Source organism: Bos grunniens, chromosome 15 (genome assembly GCF_055505025.1).
Source record: "Bos grunniens cultivar Pamir isolate PY7600 chromosome 15, Bosgru_T2T1.0, whole genome shotgun sequence".
Lineage (NCBI taxonomy): Eukaryota > Metazoa > Chordata > Mammalia > Artiodactyla > Bovidae > Bos > Bos grunniens.
The window spans coordinates 52,123,610-52,139,375 of NC_141179.1; the positions used below are offsets into that span (position 1 = coordinate 52,123,610).

Here is a 15,766-nt window from a genome sequence, read left to right on the forward strand (position 1 = left end):
CCTCAAGACACTCCGTACCATTCACATTTCCAAGGGTTGCCCGCCTGCTCAAAAACCTTCCATGGTTTTCTTCCTTAAGCACCATATTCAATCTCTTTGGCTTAACTTCCCAAGCCCTCCATTACATGGCCTCAAGTCATTTATTCGACCTTGTTTCTCACTATTCCACAGTGTACACTCTGAACTAATCAAGGCAGTCTTCTCACTTCTCTCATGAGCCAAGCCCTTTCTCATTTCTATGCCTTTAGTTATCCAGCAGTGGTAAATTCAAGCCCCTTCCAAGGTTTGGCAGGTAATAGAAATGAATGTTCCAGTGAGGCACCCGGAAAAACTAGGAAATGTGGCCCCCACATAATGGCATTAAAATATTTTCATTCAAGTTATTTAGGCAATATTGCACTATAAGCATCACAGTAACATTTTAAAGAGTTACCAATAGTCTTTCTAGCTTTCGTGTAAGAAAACTTCCCTAAGGTTGGGCAGCTGGAAAAATGCTGAGCACAGTCTCCAGGCCTATCTGAAACCAAAGCAAGAGCTCTAAACTATTAGGCTTCCCAGCAGTACAAAAACCATGGAAGATACAGAGCTCTAAACTCTGAAGAGGAAACTCACTTTTCACTTTTCATGATATATATATGTAACTTCAGTAGCAGGATGAGAAGTCCAAAGAGCAGTTTGTCTAACTGCCCCCAAAATTCTGTCATCTTCCAGCTAAAGTCTTTCCTGGTTCCTCTAGGTCCTACTGAACTCCATACTCAATTCCTGTGGGGCTTACAGATCAGAAAACATAATCAGGTGCTAAATTATATACTGTCACGCAAAACTGAACACTGCTTCCCTGTCTAGCTTCACTACCAAACTACTGTAGTAACCTACCTAGTTCTACCAAAAACATGTTGATCCTGAATCTAATCAAGAGGAAAGACAAATCACAAATAATCAAGAGGAAATACAAATCCAAATTAAGAGACATTCTGCAAACAACTAACTTGAACTCTAAAGAATGTCAATGATATGACAGACAAAAAGGCATTCAGACAAAAAGGCATTTAAAAGAGATTTAAAAACTGTTCAAAGTTGAGACTTCCCTGGTGATCCAGTAGTTAAGAATCTGCATGGCAATGCAGGGGATGCAGGTTAGATCCCTGGTGTCAGGGAACTAAGATCCCACATGCTGTGGAGCAACTAAGCCCTTGCACCACAACTACTGAGCCCATGCGCCAAAACTAGAGAGTCCATGAGACACAACAAAAGATCTCGCGTGACACAAGTAAGACCCAACGCAGCAAATAAAGAGATAATTTTTTTTTAATTGTTCAAAGTTAAAGCATACTAAGGGCATGACAAAGTCATGACAACTAACACATGCATGATCTTTCAATGGATCCTGAAATGACAAAAAAAATCCATGAAAGATATCACTGGAAAAACCAGAGCAACTTGAACAAGTATTGGACAAACGTACTGAATTTCTGAGTGTAATTTTACTGTGGTTAGCATGGGAAGATATTCTGATTTTTTCAGCAAATACTTGCTAAGCTATTTAAGGGATGAAGTAATATGAAGTTCACATCTACTAGTCAAAAGGTTCCGAAAATGAAGGACAGAGGCCAAGACAGCAAAATGTTAACAGTGAACCTAGGTGAAGAATACAGAAACATTTGTTACATTATTCCTGTAAAGTATCTGTAGATTTGAAGAGCCTGGGGAGTACGTAACTCCTGTATTTTATATATATTATATATATATATATACACATATGTGTGTGTGTGTGTAGGTGTGTGTGTATATATATATCTGTAAATACTCAGCTCTGTGAGAGGTGAAATAGACACACATTATGTATTTGCTCACTGCACAAGGAAACTGGGCTTTGGGGGTCAGCAAACCAGACAGAGTCCACTTGGCAGCAGTGCATGAGGGGTACAGTGGCAAACTCCAAGTGAACCAGAAGATTCCCTCAAACTCATACTGTCATGCCATAAGCAAGCCAGAAAAGTAGGCAATCAAAGCTCTTGTTACCTCATCCCTCACTGAGACCATCCAGAAGTCAGACACTCAGCAAATGCCCCCTTACAGGGCAGAATGCAGTCGTTACCCACACATAAGACAAAGGGCTCTGTATCCACCTTACCACAGGATACCCAAAACTCAACAGCCTACAAAGCGTCTCTGGCCCATCACAGGAAGGCGCTCAAGTAGTCAAATAAATAAGCCTGAAATATTTGCGCGGTCTTTACTCCTCACCAGACAAACCAGTCCTTAGCTGCAATAAGGCAGAAGAAATATGCAAGGCTGAATCACTGGCACTTCCTGCACTGACTTCAAAGAAACTGGTCCTTAAAGAGGACAGAAAGGGCAGCTGCCACAGCTACCAACAGAGGCCTCAGCCCAGCAGCATGCTGTGCAATATGCTCCCTCTCCTCTCCTCAGACACCAGATCATTTTACTTCTGCCAAGTGGTCCCTTATTAGGGTGACTGACTGCCCAATGGCCAGCCCTTAACCTTGACTCTCTCCTCCCCTCACTGACAGCCAAGATTCTGTCACTTCCGGATAGCTCCTCCCACAATTTAGCAGAAAGTCTAGTCAAAACTATTCCCCCCAAACTTCCATCAACTGAAGTAAGATTTCTAGTGAAAGAAAGTGAAAGTGAAGTTGCTCAGTCGTGTCCAACTCTTTGTGTCTCCATGGACTGTAGCCCACCAGGCTTCTCCATCCATGAGGTTTTCCAGGCAAGAATACTGGAGTGGGTTGTCATTTCCTTCTCCAGGGGATCTTCCCCACCCAGGGATCGAACCCAGGTCTCCTGCATTGAAGGCAGACGCTTTACCCTCTGAGCCACCAGGGAAGTCCTCAAGATCTCTAGAGGTATAACATTCAGCTTGCTTCTCAAACCTACCAAATTTAGTATGTTTTACCAAAGACAGAATGTAACATGTAAGGTTGGTTTGTTAAACTCTGGAATTATAAACTGTGAAGAAAAGAAAATACAATGTTTTTAGATTTGATATGGCAAAAAGATCTTAACAAGTTTGATGTACCAAAAATAGCAAATGTATAATTTAATAGGACTAAATATAAAGCCCTGCATTTAGAATAAAAGAAATAAACCAAACTAATACAGGATGGTAGAGACCTGGAACATAGTTCATACTGAAAAGCTTGCCATTTGGCTGGGGGTGTCAGGGAAGGCTGCCTATGGTGGGAGGAGAGGCCATACACCCTCACAGGAAGCATGAATCTGACAGAGCCACCCAAAACATCAATCCAGCTCAGGTCATGTTCAGTTCAGTTCAGTCGCTCAGTCGTGTCTGACTCTTTGCAACACCATGAATTGCAGCACGCCAGGCCTCCCTTTCCATCACCAACTCCTGGAGTTCACTCAGACTCACGTCCATCGAGTCGGTGATGCCATCCAGCCATCTCATCCTCTGTCATCCCCTTCTCCTCTTGCCCCCAGTCCCTCCCAGTATCAGAGTCTTTTCCAATGAGTCAACTCTTAGCATGAGGTGGCCAAAGTACTGGAGTTTCAGCTTCAGCATCATTCCTTCCAAAGAAATCCCAGGGCTGATCTCCTTCAGAATGGACTGGTTGGATCTCCTTGCAGTCCAAGGGACTCTCAAGAGTCTTCTCCAACACCACAGTTCAAAAGCATCAATCTTCGGTGCTCAGCCTTCTTCACAGTCCAACTCTCACATCCATACATGACCACAGGAAAAACCATAGCCTTGACCAGACGGACCTTTGTTGGCAAAGTAATGTCTCTGCTTTTGAATATGCTATCTAGGTTGGTCATAACTTTCCTTCCAAGGAGTAAGCGTCTTTTAATTTCATGGCTGCAGTCACCATCTGCAGTGATTTTGGAGCCCAAAACAATAAAGTCTGACACTGTTTCCCCATCTATTTCCCATCAAGTGATGGGACCGGATGCCATGATCTTCGTTTTCTGAATGTTGAGCTTTAAGCCAACTTTTTCACTCTCCACTTTCACTTTCATCAAGAGGCTTTTGAGTTCCTCTTTTCTTTCTACCATAAGGGTGGTGTCATCTGCATATCTGAGATTATTGATATTTCTCCTGGCAATCTTGATTCCAGCTTGTGTTTCTTCCAGTCCAGCGTTTCTCATGATGTACTCTGCATATAAGTTAAATAAACAGGGTGACAATATACAGCCTTGACGTACTCCTTTTCCTATTTGGAACCAGTCTGTTGTTCCATGTCCAGTTCTAACTGTTGCTTCCTGACCTGCATACAGATTTCTCAAGAGGCAGGTCAGGTGGTCTGGTATTCCCATCTCTTTCAGAATTTTCCACAGTTTATTGTGATCCACACAGTCAAAGGCTTTGGCAGAGTCAATAAAGCAGAAATAGATGCTTTTCTGGAACTCTCTTGCTTTTTCCATGATCCAGCAGATGTTGGCAATTTGATCTCTGGTTCCTCTGCCTTTTCTAAAACCAGCTTGAACATCAGGAAGTTCACGGTTCACGTATTGCTGAAGCCTGGCTTGGAGAATTTTGAGCATTACTTTACTAGCGTGTGAGATGAGTGCAATTGTGCGGTAGTTTGAGCATTCTTTGGCATTGCCTTTCTTTGGGACTGGAATGAAAACTGACCTTTTCCAGTCCTGTGGCCACTGCTGAGTTTTCCAGATTTGCTGGCATAGTGAGTGCAGCACTTTCACAGCATCATCTTTCAGGATGTGAAATAGCTCAACTGGAATTCCATCACCTCCACTAGCTTTGTTCATAGTGATGCTTTCTAAGGCCCACTTGACTTCACATTCCAGGATGTCTGGCTCTAGATGAGTGATCACACCATCGTGATTATCTGGGTCGTGAAGATCTTTTTTGTACAATTCTTCTGTGTATTCTTGCCACCTCTTCTTAATATCTTCTGCTTCTGTTAGGTCCATACCATTTCTGTCCTTTATCGAGCCCATCTTTGCATGAAATGTTCCCTTGGTATCTCTAATTTTCTTGAAGAGATCTCTAGTCTTTCCCATCCTGTTGTTTCCCTCTATTTCTTTGCATTGATCGCTGAGGAAGGCTTTCTTATTTCTTGCTATTCTTTGGAACTCTGCATTCAGATGCTTGTATCTTTCCTTTTCTCCTTTGCTTTTCGCTTCTCTTCTTTTCACAGCTATTTGTAAGGCCTCCCCAGACAGCCATTTTGCTTTTTTGCATTTCTTTTCCATGGGGATGGTCTTGATCCCTGTCTCCTGTATAATGGCACAAACCTCAGTCCATAGTTCATCAGGCACTCTATCTATCAGATCTAGGCCCTTAAATCTATTTCTCACTTCCACTGTGTAATCATAAGGGATTTGATTTAGGTCATACCTGAATGGTCTAGTGGTTTTCCCTACTTTCTTCAATTTAAGTTTGAATTTGGTAATAAGGACATGTTAGTAGAAGACTAATCTATGTCCCACCTCTGAAAAGCAGAGAATACATGCAGAGGAAGAATGATAACCACCCTGGTGAAGTGTCTGAAATTCATGGCATGAAGCATGAAAACTTTTTCAAATGTATGCATGCCTGTCATGCAGATGAGGAGAAAGACTCATATGACCCCTTGCAAGAAGACAAAACCAGAACTAGCAAGTGGAAGTCAGAGGAGGATAGATTCTGGTTTGATGTAGGGAAGGAACCCTCAGCACAACAGAGAAGTTAAGAATGTATGTTACGGAACCCAGAATGCTTGGATCAGAACACCAACTCCACCTCTTACAAACTGTATGGCTTTGGGTAAACTAAGTTATAGTAACAACAATAGTACGATAGAGCTTTGGGAAGCAGTTCATGTAAAGTGCTTAAAACAGTGCCGGGCTCACATTATATGCTGAAAAAAAAAACAAAGTCAGCTATCGCTGTTACTGACTGCTGATATAATGGACCAGGTAACCTGAAAATCTTCCTACTAAATGTGCCTGAAAATGCCCAGAAAAATAGAATAAAAATCCTTTTTGACTTGCTAAATTACTGTCTCTTAGAACCACACCTACCCTGTGGTTATGGTCTGCTCTGTGTTGCCAGGGCTTGGACTCTTCCAATACCACTTCACCTTTGCCAGCTGGCTCCCAGTTAGGGTCTGTTAACGGGGTGCAAACAGGAAAAACTGAACGCAGGAGGAGGCTGCCAGGGACTTCCTTCTTCCTGTGGCTCTCTGCTCCTGACAACTGCAGTTGGTTTCTCCCTGCTTCCTTCCAAACTCCCTCTTCGAGGCACCAGAGCAGGGCTCAACCAAAACTGGCTCCCCAGGCCCCTCCTATGGGCTCCTGAGACACCAGCAACACCAGGCAACGCCTTCTCCTCAGAGAATCCAGGCGCAGTCCCACCAGATCCCTCCAGAATTCTAAGTTCTGCCAACCCCAATCTTCTCCCTTTGTTTTTCAGTCCTGGATGAAGCAGCCGCTTAATGCAGTTATAATATAAGTTACCTGAAGATTCCCCTTTTTGCTCTTTCAGCCCTCCAACAAAGGTTTAAACTAAACCCCTTTACTGAATTCACTCTCTTAAAATACCTGTGTGTGGTTTCTATTTTCCTGATAGGATTCTGACACTAGATAAACTGAACTCACAAGAAAGTAAAAGAAATCCCAGGAAACAGAAACAAAAGAAGCTGAAAATTGGGTTAGTGAGGCATAGCTGTCCTAGCAATGTAAGGAATATGTGACCTCCTCATACTTCAGATCTTGAGCTCATAAAAAGCAACTGAGATCTCTGTATATACAAAGGCTGCGTGTGTGTGCTAAATTGCTTCAGTCCCATCTGACTCTGTGTGACCCTGAGACCCTCAGTAAAAAGAGACTAGGAAAAAAAAAAAAACTGTCCACAGGAAAATAAGGAAGGTTGCTTTACAAACGTAGTAAAGTAGGAGGAAAAAAACTTCCTAGGAATTAATAACCTGGGTGCACACAAGAGATGGATTTGGAATTTAAAAATTTATACTAAATCTGTGGCCTAGAAATCTAAAAGAAAAATTACAGACATTTTAGCCCCAGGTTGGGAACAGCCTTGAGTTCCCAAAGAAGCAAATACAAAGTTGTAGCAGGAGACACACAAATGGCCAATAAATACATGAAAAGATGTTCAACATCATCAGGAAAATGCAAATTAAAACCACAAAAACACTACATCTCCATGAGAATGGCTAAAATTAAAAAGACTCACTATACCAAATGTTGGTAAGAAAATTAAAAAACCAAAGCTCTCAGATACTGCAATGGAAACATAAAATAGTACAACCACTTTGGAAAACTGGTAATTTCTTAAAAATTAAAAATACCTTGCCATATGACCCAGCCATTTCACGCCAAAGAGTCAGGAAAATGTATGTTCACTCAAAGATTTGTACATGATTGCTCACAGCAATTTTATTCACAACAGCCAAAAACTGCCAACAGCCCAAATGTCCATCAACAGTAAATGATATACCAGTCAGAATGACCATCATCAAAAAATCTACAAATAATAAATGCTAGCAAGGGATGTGGAGAAAAGGGAACCCTCTTGCATAGTTGGTGAGAATGTGAATTGATACAGCCACCATGGAGAACAATATGGAGATTTCTTAAACAAACTAAGAATAATACCACCATATGACACAGAGGATCCACTACTGGGCATTTACCCTGAGAAAACCACAGTTCTCAAAGATACATGTACCCCAATGTTCATAGCAGTACTATTTACAAAGGCCACTATTTACAAAGGACAAGGAAGCAACCTAAATGTCCATCAACAGATGAATAGATAAAGAAGGTGTGGTACATAATTACAATGAAATATTACTCAGCCATAAAAAGGAACAGATCTGAGTCACCTGTAGTGAGGCGGATGAACCTAGAGCCTGTTATACAGAGTGAAGTTAGTTAGAAAGAGGAAAACAAGTATATATTAACACATATATATGGAATCTGGAAAAATGGTACCGATGAACCAATTTGCAGAGCAACAACAGAGACACAGACATAAGAGAATAGACTTGTGGGCACAGTGCGGGAAGGAGAAGGTACCACTGAAACCATATACGTTACTATATGTAAAACAGATAGCCAGTGGGGAAATGCTATATGATGCAGGGAGCTCAACCCAGTGCTCTATGACAACCTAGAGGGGTGGGATGGGGTGAGAGGTGGGAGGGAGGTTCAAGAGAGCAAGGACATATGTATACCTATGGCTGATTCATGTTGATGTATGGCAGAAACCGACACAATATTGTAAATATTACAATAAAAATAAATTTTAAAAAAGTGATAAACAAAACTGTATGATATAGTCATACAAAGGAGGACTACTTAGCAACAGTTCCAGTTCAGTCGTTCAGTCGTGTCTGACTCTTTGCAACCCCATGAACCGCAGCAAGCCAGGCCTCCCTGTCCATCACCAACTCCTGGAGTCTGCCCAAACCCATGTCCATTGAGTTGGTGATGCCATCCAACCATCTCATCCTCCGTTGTCCCCTTCTCCTCCTGCCCTCAATCCTTCCCAGCATTAGGGTCTTTCCAAATGAGTCAGCTCTTCGAATCAGGTGGCCAAAGTACTGGAGTTTCAGCTTCAACATCAGTCCTTCCAATGAACACCCAGGTTGGATCTCCTTGCAGTCCAAGGGACTCTCAAGAGTCTTCAACACTACAGTTTAAAAGCATCAATTCTTCGGTGCTCAGCTTTCTCTATAGTCCAACTCTCACATCCACATATGACTACTGGAAAAACCATAGCCTTGACTAGACTGACCTTTGTTGACAAATTAATGTCTCTGCTTTTTAATATGCTGTCTAGGTCGGTCATAACTTTCCTTCCAAGGAGTAAGCATCTTTTAAAAAAATTTCATGGCTGCAATCAACATCTGCAGTGATTTTGGAGCCCAGAAAAAATAAAGTCTGACACTGTTCCCAATGTTTCCCCATCTATTTGCCATGAAGTGATGGGACTGGATGCCATGATCTTCATTTTCTGAATGCTGAGCTTTAAGCCAACTTTTTCACTCTCCACTTTCACTTTCATCAAGAGGCTTTTGAGTTCCTCTTTTCTTTCTACCATAAGGGTGGTGTCATCTGCATATCTGAGATTATTGATATTTCTCCCGGCAATCTTGATTCCAGCTTGTGTTTCTTCCAGTCCAGCGTTTCTCATGATGTACTCTGCATATAAGTTAAATAAGCAGGGTGACAATATACAGCCTTGATGTACTCCTTTTCCTATTTGGAACCAGTCTGTTGTTCCATGTCCAGTTCTAACTGTTGCTTCCTGACCTGTATACAGATTTCTCAAGAGGCAGGTCAGGTGGTCTGGTGTTCCTATCTCTTTCAGAATTTTCCACGGTTTATTGTGATCCACACAATCAAAGGCTTTGGCATAGTCAATAAGGCAGAAATAGATGTTTTTCTGGAACTCTCTTGTTTTTTTGATGATCCAGCGGATGTTGGCAATTTGATCTCTAGTTCCTCTGCCTTTTCTAAAACCAGCTTGAACATCTGGAAGTTCACGGTTCACGTATTGCTGAAGCCTGGCTTGGAGAATTTGAGCATTACTTTACTAGTGTGTGAAAAAGAAAGTGAAAGTGAAATCGCTCAGTCGTGTCCGACTCTTTGAGACCCCTGGACTGTAGCCCACCAGGCTCCTCCCTCCATGGGATTCTCCAGGCAAGAGTACTGGAGTGGGTTGCCATTTCCTTCTCCAGGGGATATTCCCGACCCAGGGATCAAACCCAGGTCTCCCGCATTCCAGGCAGACACTTTAACCCCTGAGCCACCAGGGAAGCCCCTGAGATGAGTGCAACTGTGTGGTAGTTTGAGCATTCTTTGGCAACAGCAACAGAAAGTAACAAATCACTGATATATGCACTAAATACATAAATATCAAATGCATTACACTACCTGAAAGAAAGCAGACACAAACATATACTCTGTATATATTTTCTAGATAAAATTCTAGAAAACACAAATTAATCTTCAGTAATTAGATTACTTGGTTCTTGGGGGCCAATGATGAACTGTAAAGAGGCATAAGGAAACTTTTGGGAGTTATGGGAATGCTCTGTATCATGACTGGGGCAACTTTTTCGAGGTGTATAAATCTGTCAAAACTTTTTACTTAAAATAAATTTCATTGTACACAAATTATGATTAAGCAAAGTTGATTTAAAAAAAAAAAAGCTTTTCTTCAGAGAACTGACCTCAACTCAAGCTACACAAGACTACCATAGGACTTCCCTGGTGGTCTAGTGGTTAGAATCTGCCTGCCAATACAGAGGACATGGGTTTCATCCCTGCTCTGGAAAGATTCTACATGCTGCAGGCAACTAAGCCCGAGTGCTGCAACTACTGAAGCCCGAGCACCTGGAGCCCATGCTCCACAACAAGAGAAGCCAGTGCAATGAGAAGCCTGTGCACCACAAAGAGGCCCCCGCTCACAGCAACTAGAGAAAGCCTGAGAGCAGCAATGGAGACCCAGTGCAGCCAAAAATAAATACATAAATAAATAAATATGCTTTTTTAAAAAGACCACCGTAGATGATACTCCTTTGAATGAGCTCACAATCCAAAATTATAAAATACTTGAGGAAACAATCCATCATGAACAGAGTCATTAAAGCAAATGGCAGGATTATATCCCCAAAACTTCAAAAACAGGACACATTAAACTTATTTGAAGTTATTATAGAAGAATTGGAAACACAAGACAAAAGCAAGATACCAAGAAACAGCCAGCCAGATTTGAAATGAACCACAGTGCTTGTATAAATGAAAAACTTAGCGAATGAAATAAGAATTCAAAAAATAAACTAATTCTAGCTTAAAGGAAATTATCCAGAAGTAACACAGAAAGATAGAGACGGAAATGATAAAGAATAAGAGATGTGAAGGACAGAATTAGAAGGCTCTGCTGCCGCCGCCACTAAATCACTTTAGTCATGTCTGACACTTCGAAACCCTATGGGCTGCAGCCCACCAGACTCCTCTGTCTGTGGGATTCTCCAGGCAATACTCGAGTGGGCTGCCATACCCTCCCTCCAGGGGATCTTTCCAACCCAAGGACTGAACCCCAGTCTCCTGTGTCTCCTGCACTGCAGCTGGAATCTTTACTGCTGAGCCACCAGGGAAGCCACTAGAAGGCTCAAAATAAGTTAAATACGAGATCAGGGAGAGGCACTATTTAAAGAGGCATATGCCAAAAAATGGACAACCTAAGAGAAACAGACAAATTCCCAGAAATATACAACCTCCTAAGACTGAATCAGGAATAGAAAATATGAAGACCAATTACCAGTAATAAAATCAAATTGGCAATTTAAAAAACTCCCAATAAACAAAAGTCCAGGACCAGACGACTTCATAGGTGAAATTCTACCAAATATTTAAAGAAGAGTTAACACGTATCCTTCTCAAATTTCTAACAAATTACAGAAAGCAATGCTTCCAAATTCACTTTCAAGGCCAGTGTCACCCAAACACCAAAATCAGACAAAGATATCACACAAAAAAAGAAAATTATAGGTCAGTATCACTTTATAGTTGTAAAAATTCTCAACAAAATATTTGCAAACCACATTCAACAACACATTAAAAAGATCATACACCATGATCACGTGGGATTTATTCTAGGGATGCAAGGATGGTTCAATATCAATTAATGTAAAACACAGTATTAACAAACTAAAGAATAAAAATCATCTAAATGAATGCAGAAACAAAGTTCAACATCTGTATATGATTTTAAAAAAAAACATCAAAGTGAGTCCATAGGGAACATACTTCAACAAAATAAAGACCAGATATGACAAGCCCACAGCTGACAGCATCTCAATAGTAAAAAGCTGAAAGCATTTCCTCTAAGATCAAGAGCAAGACAAGGACACCCACTGTCACCACTTTTACTCAACATACTATTTGAAGTCCTAGCCACAGCAATCAGGCAAGAAAAAGAAAAACCAAATTCGGAAGGAAGAAGTAAAACTGTCACTGTTTGCAGATGACATGGTATTATTGAAAATCCTAAAGGTGCCACCAAAAAACCATTAGAACCAATTAATAAATTCAGTAAAATTGCAGAATATAAAATTAAAATACAGAAATCTATTGTTTCTAGACACTAACAAAGAACTATCAGAAAGAGAAATTAAGAAAACAATTTTATTTACAACTGCATCAAAAATAATAAAATACCTAGTAGTAAATCTAAGGAGGTAAGAAGTCTGTACTAAGAAAAGACAGAGGATGAGATGGTTAGATGGCGTCACCAACTTAACAGACATGAGTTTGAGTAAGCTCCAGGAGTTGGTGATGGACAGGGAAGCCTGGAGTGCTGCAGTCCATGGGTTTGCAAAGAGTAGGATACAGCTGAGCAACTGAACTTAAGATAAGACATTGGTGAAATAAATTAAAGATGTCACTAACAAATGGGAAGATACACCATGCTAATGGTTTAGAAGAATTAATACTATTAAAATGAGCATACTAGCCTAAGGCATTCTACAAATTTGATGCAATCTCTATCAAAATACCAAGGTAATTTTTCACAGAACTAAGACAAATAATGTAATTCTAAAATTTGTATGGAAACACAAGACCTTGAATAGCCAAAACAATCCTAAAGAACAAAACTGTCCTCATGCACTGTTGAGGGGAATGTATACTGGTGCAGCTGCTATGGAAGTTAGTATGGAAGTTCTTCAAAAAGTTAAAAACAGAACTATTATATGATTCAGCAATTCCACTCCTGGGTGTTTATCCAAAGAAAAGGAAACTAATTAGAAAAGATATATACACCCCTATGTTCATTGCAGCATTATTGACAACAGCCAAGATATAGAAGCAACCTAAATGCACATGGGTAGATGAATGGATAAAGAAGGTGTGGCATATAATCTAATGGAATATTCAGTTCAATCGTTCAGTCGTGTCCGACTCTTTGCGACCCCATGAATTGCAGCACGCCAAGCCTCCCTGTCCATCACCAACTCCCAGAGTTCACTCAGACTCACGTCCATCGAGTCAGTGATGCCATCCAGCCATCTCATCCTCTGTTCCCCTTCTCCTTCTGCCCCCAATCCCTCCCAGCATCAGTCTTTTCCAATGAGTCAACTCTTTGCATGAGGTGGCCAAAGTACTGGAGTTTCAGCCTTAGCATCATTCCTTTCAAAGAACACCCAGGACTGATCTTTAGAATGGACTGGTTGGGTCTCCCTGCAGTCCAAGGGACTCTCAAGAGTCTTCTCCAACACCACAGTTCAAAAGCATCAATTCTTCGGCGCTCAGCTTTCTTCACAGTCCAACTCTCACATCCATACATGACCACAGGAAAAACCATAGCCTTGACCAGACATACCTTTGTTGGCAAAGTAATGTCTCTGCTTTTTAATATGCTGTCTAGGTTGGTCATAACTTTCCTTCCAAGGAGTAAGACAGGATGAAACCTCGCAATTTGTGACAACATGGATGGTAAGTACATGTGATAACATGTACTAGGTGAGTGAAATAAGTCACACAGAGAGAGACAAATATTGTACAATTTCACTTACACGTGGAATCTAAAAATCAAATGAAAAAAACATAATAAAACAGAAAGACTCACACATACAGAGAACAAACAGGTGGCTGCTGAGGGAGTGGGTATAATGTAGCATCTTTGTATGGTGACAGATGGAAAAACATTTTTTTTTAATAAAGAGATAATGACTGGGAATCTTTAGAAAACTGAAAGGTATGAAACCTCAGATTGAGGCATCACTATAAGCCCAAGTAGAATAAAATTAAATCCACACATGTAATGAAACTGCAAAACACAAATGACAAAAAAGAGGATCTTAAAAAGAACCAGAGAAAAAGGCAGGTTACATACAACGAAATAATAGTTAAATTGTGAACACAGTTCTCAAGAGTTAACAACAAAAAGCCATAATTTCAGTAAAATGATACTTTCAAAGTGCTGGGGGAAAAATAATTGGAAGCCTAGTACCCAGCTAAACTATCAATCAAGATTGATAAGGAAGTAAAGATATTTTCCAACAGAGTATTTACCACTAACAGACTCTCATTAAGAAAACATCTGAAGGGGGAATTCTGTGGCAGTCCAGGATTAGGACACCATACTTCCACTGCAGGGGACATGGGTTTGATCCCTGGTGGGAGAACTAAGATCTGACATGCTGCATAATATGGTCCCAAAAAAAAAAAAAAAAAAAATCAGAAGTATGTATTCATCTATTTGATGAAAAAGAAGAAATAAAATGCAGGAAAGAATGATGAAAAAAACAGTAAACATATATCAGTAAAATGAAATAACCACTGAAAGCACAAAACTATGCTATTTATTAGAATTGTTCTAACATTTGGGGGTGGTCTCATTCTTGGAAAGGATCATCTTGAGTCTGTTTAATGTACACTGTGCTGAAATAAATGGCCTCCAACATACCTACTGACCGTATGGTTTTATCAATTAGACAAAGCTGCCAAAACATTTCCTGATCAGCTCTGTTTAGCCATCTGTGGCAGGGCTTTCCCTCATCCTAACAGTTCTAGAACTCGAGTCTCAGTTCAAGGCATTCTTTCCACTCCCATATTCCACAAATTTAAAAAAAGAACATTCTAAATAGAAATGTCCCTTATATGAGCTTTTGGTTAAGATCTGCTAGTTTTGGGGAGTATAATTTTTGGCTATGGATTAGGATTCAGGCTTTATAATTATTAGTCATCATTTGCTTGAACTTGGGCCAAGAAAAGAGTACTTTGGCAGCTTTCACAAAGAAGTATGCGCTTCTTCCTCTGAAGGAGAAAATACCACACAGGATCAGAAAGGGAGGGAACACATTCAACCCTGCAGGCTGAAGGCTGCCTTACCTGATTTGAACATTCCCTCTAGCTTCCCATATATTCACAGCAGTCACAACACTTATACTCAAAAATGTGTACTCTCCAAGATGCTTGCAAGAAACAGCTCACCTGATTTGACCCTAATAACCCCAGGAAAGTAGATAAGGCAGGTAAATTCATTGTTTACATATGAAAAAAGTGAGACTCAAAAGAAACTGACTCGTCGAAGACGACCCTCACAGCCAACACAATCCCTCCCCTTCACTTAGACCCAACCCACAAAAAACCCCTGTATAGCCAACTATGCACGAGCTATGTAACCGGGGCCAAGCTGAACATAAACCTCAGGCGGCCCATCTGTAATAAACTATAATAAAGTGTTAGGAATATTAAAAAGATGATCCATATAAAGGGTGTGGCACAGTGTCTGAAACGTAGTTGGTCCTCAGAAAATGTTTATTATTACTACTACCACTATTGTTAACAATAATAGGCGAAGACTTCCCACTACAGAAACCCTCGGCGACACTCCTTTCAGGAACTTGCATTACCCACACCCGCGTCGGCCCCCCGACACAATTCCACGGACACGCCCCCAAACACACCCTCCCCCTAAGCACGCCCCGCACCTTCCTCTCGGACAAGGCCCTTTCCTTACAAACCTTACCCTCGAAAGACTCTCCCCAGTCAGCCTCGCTTATGAAGGAGGCCTTCCGCCCGCACCCGCCTCCTCAGCACCTCTTTTAGACTCGGGCATCCCTGGAGGCGCCCCAGCCGCACGCTAGTAGCGGGCCCGCGCCGATTACCTGGCCGCGCGCTCCCGCTCCGACTCTCACTTCCCCAGGATCGCCTTCTTCTCGGGCCCGCGCTAGCGCTGTGAGCGCACAATTAGTTTAAACTATGGTCCCGCCCCCTCTCGTCGCCCTGCGATTGGCCCCTGTAGGCTGGC

General features: G+C 41.3%; 1 protein-coding gene across 3 annotated transcripts in view; it reads right to left on the reverse strand.

The window, feature by feature from the left end:
• The window catches only part of NUMA1 (nuclear mitotic apparatus protein 1), a 72,166-nt gene extending 56,403 nt beyond the window's left edge, over positions 1 to 15,763 (reverse strand). For 2 of the 3 annotated variants that reach the window (XM_086340535.1, XM_086340525.1), the window contains exon 1: positions 15,624 to 15,763. The gene's annotated coding sequence lies outside the window, so the exon portion shown is untranslated. Of the gene's footprint in view, positions 1 to 15,484 lie in introns of all 3 variants that reach the window. The other variant, XM_086340531.1, reaches the window with a different exon arrangement.
• Positions 15,764 to 15,766: the final 3 nt, after the last annotated feature.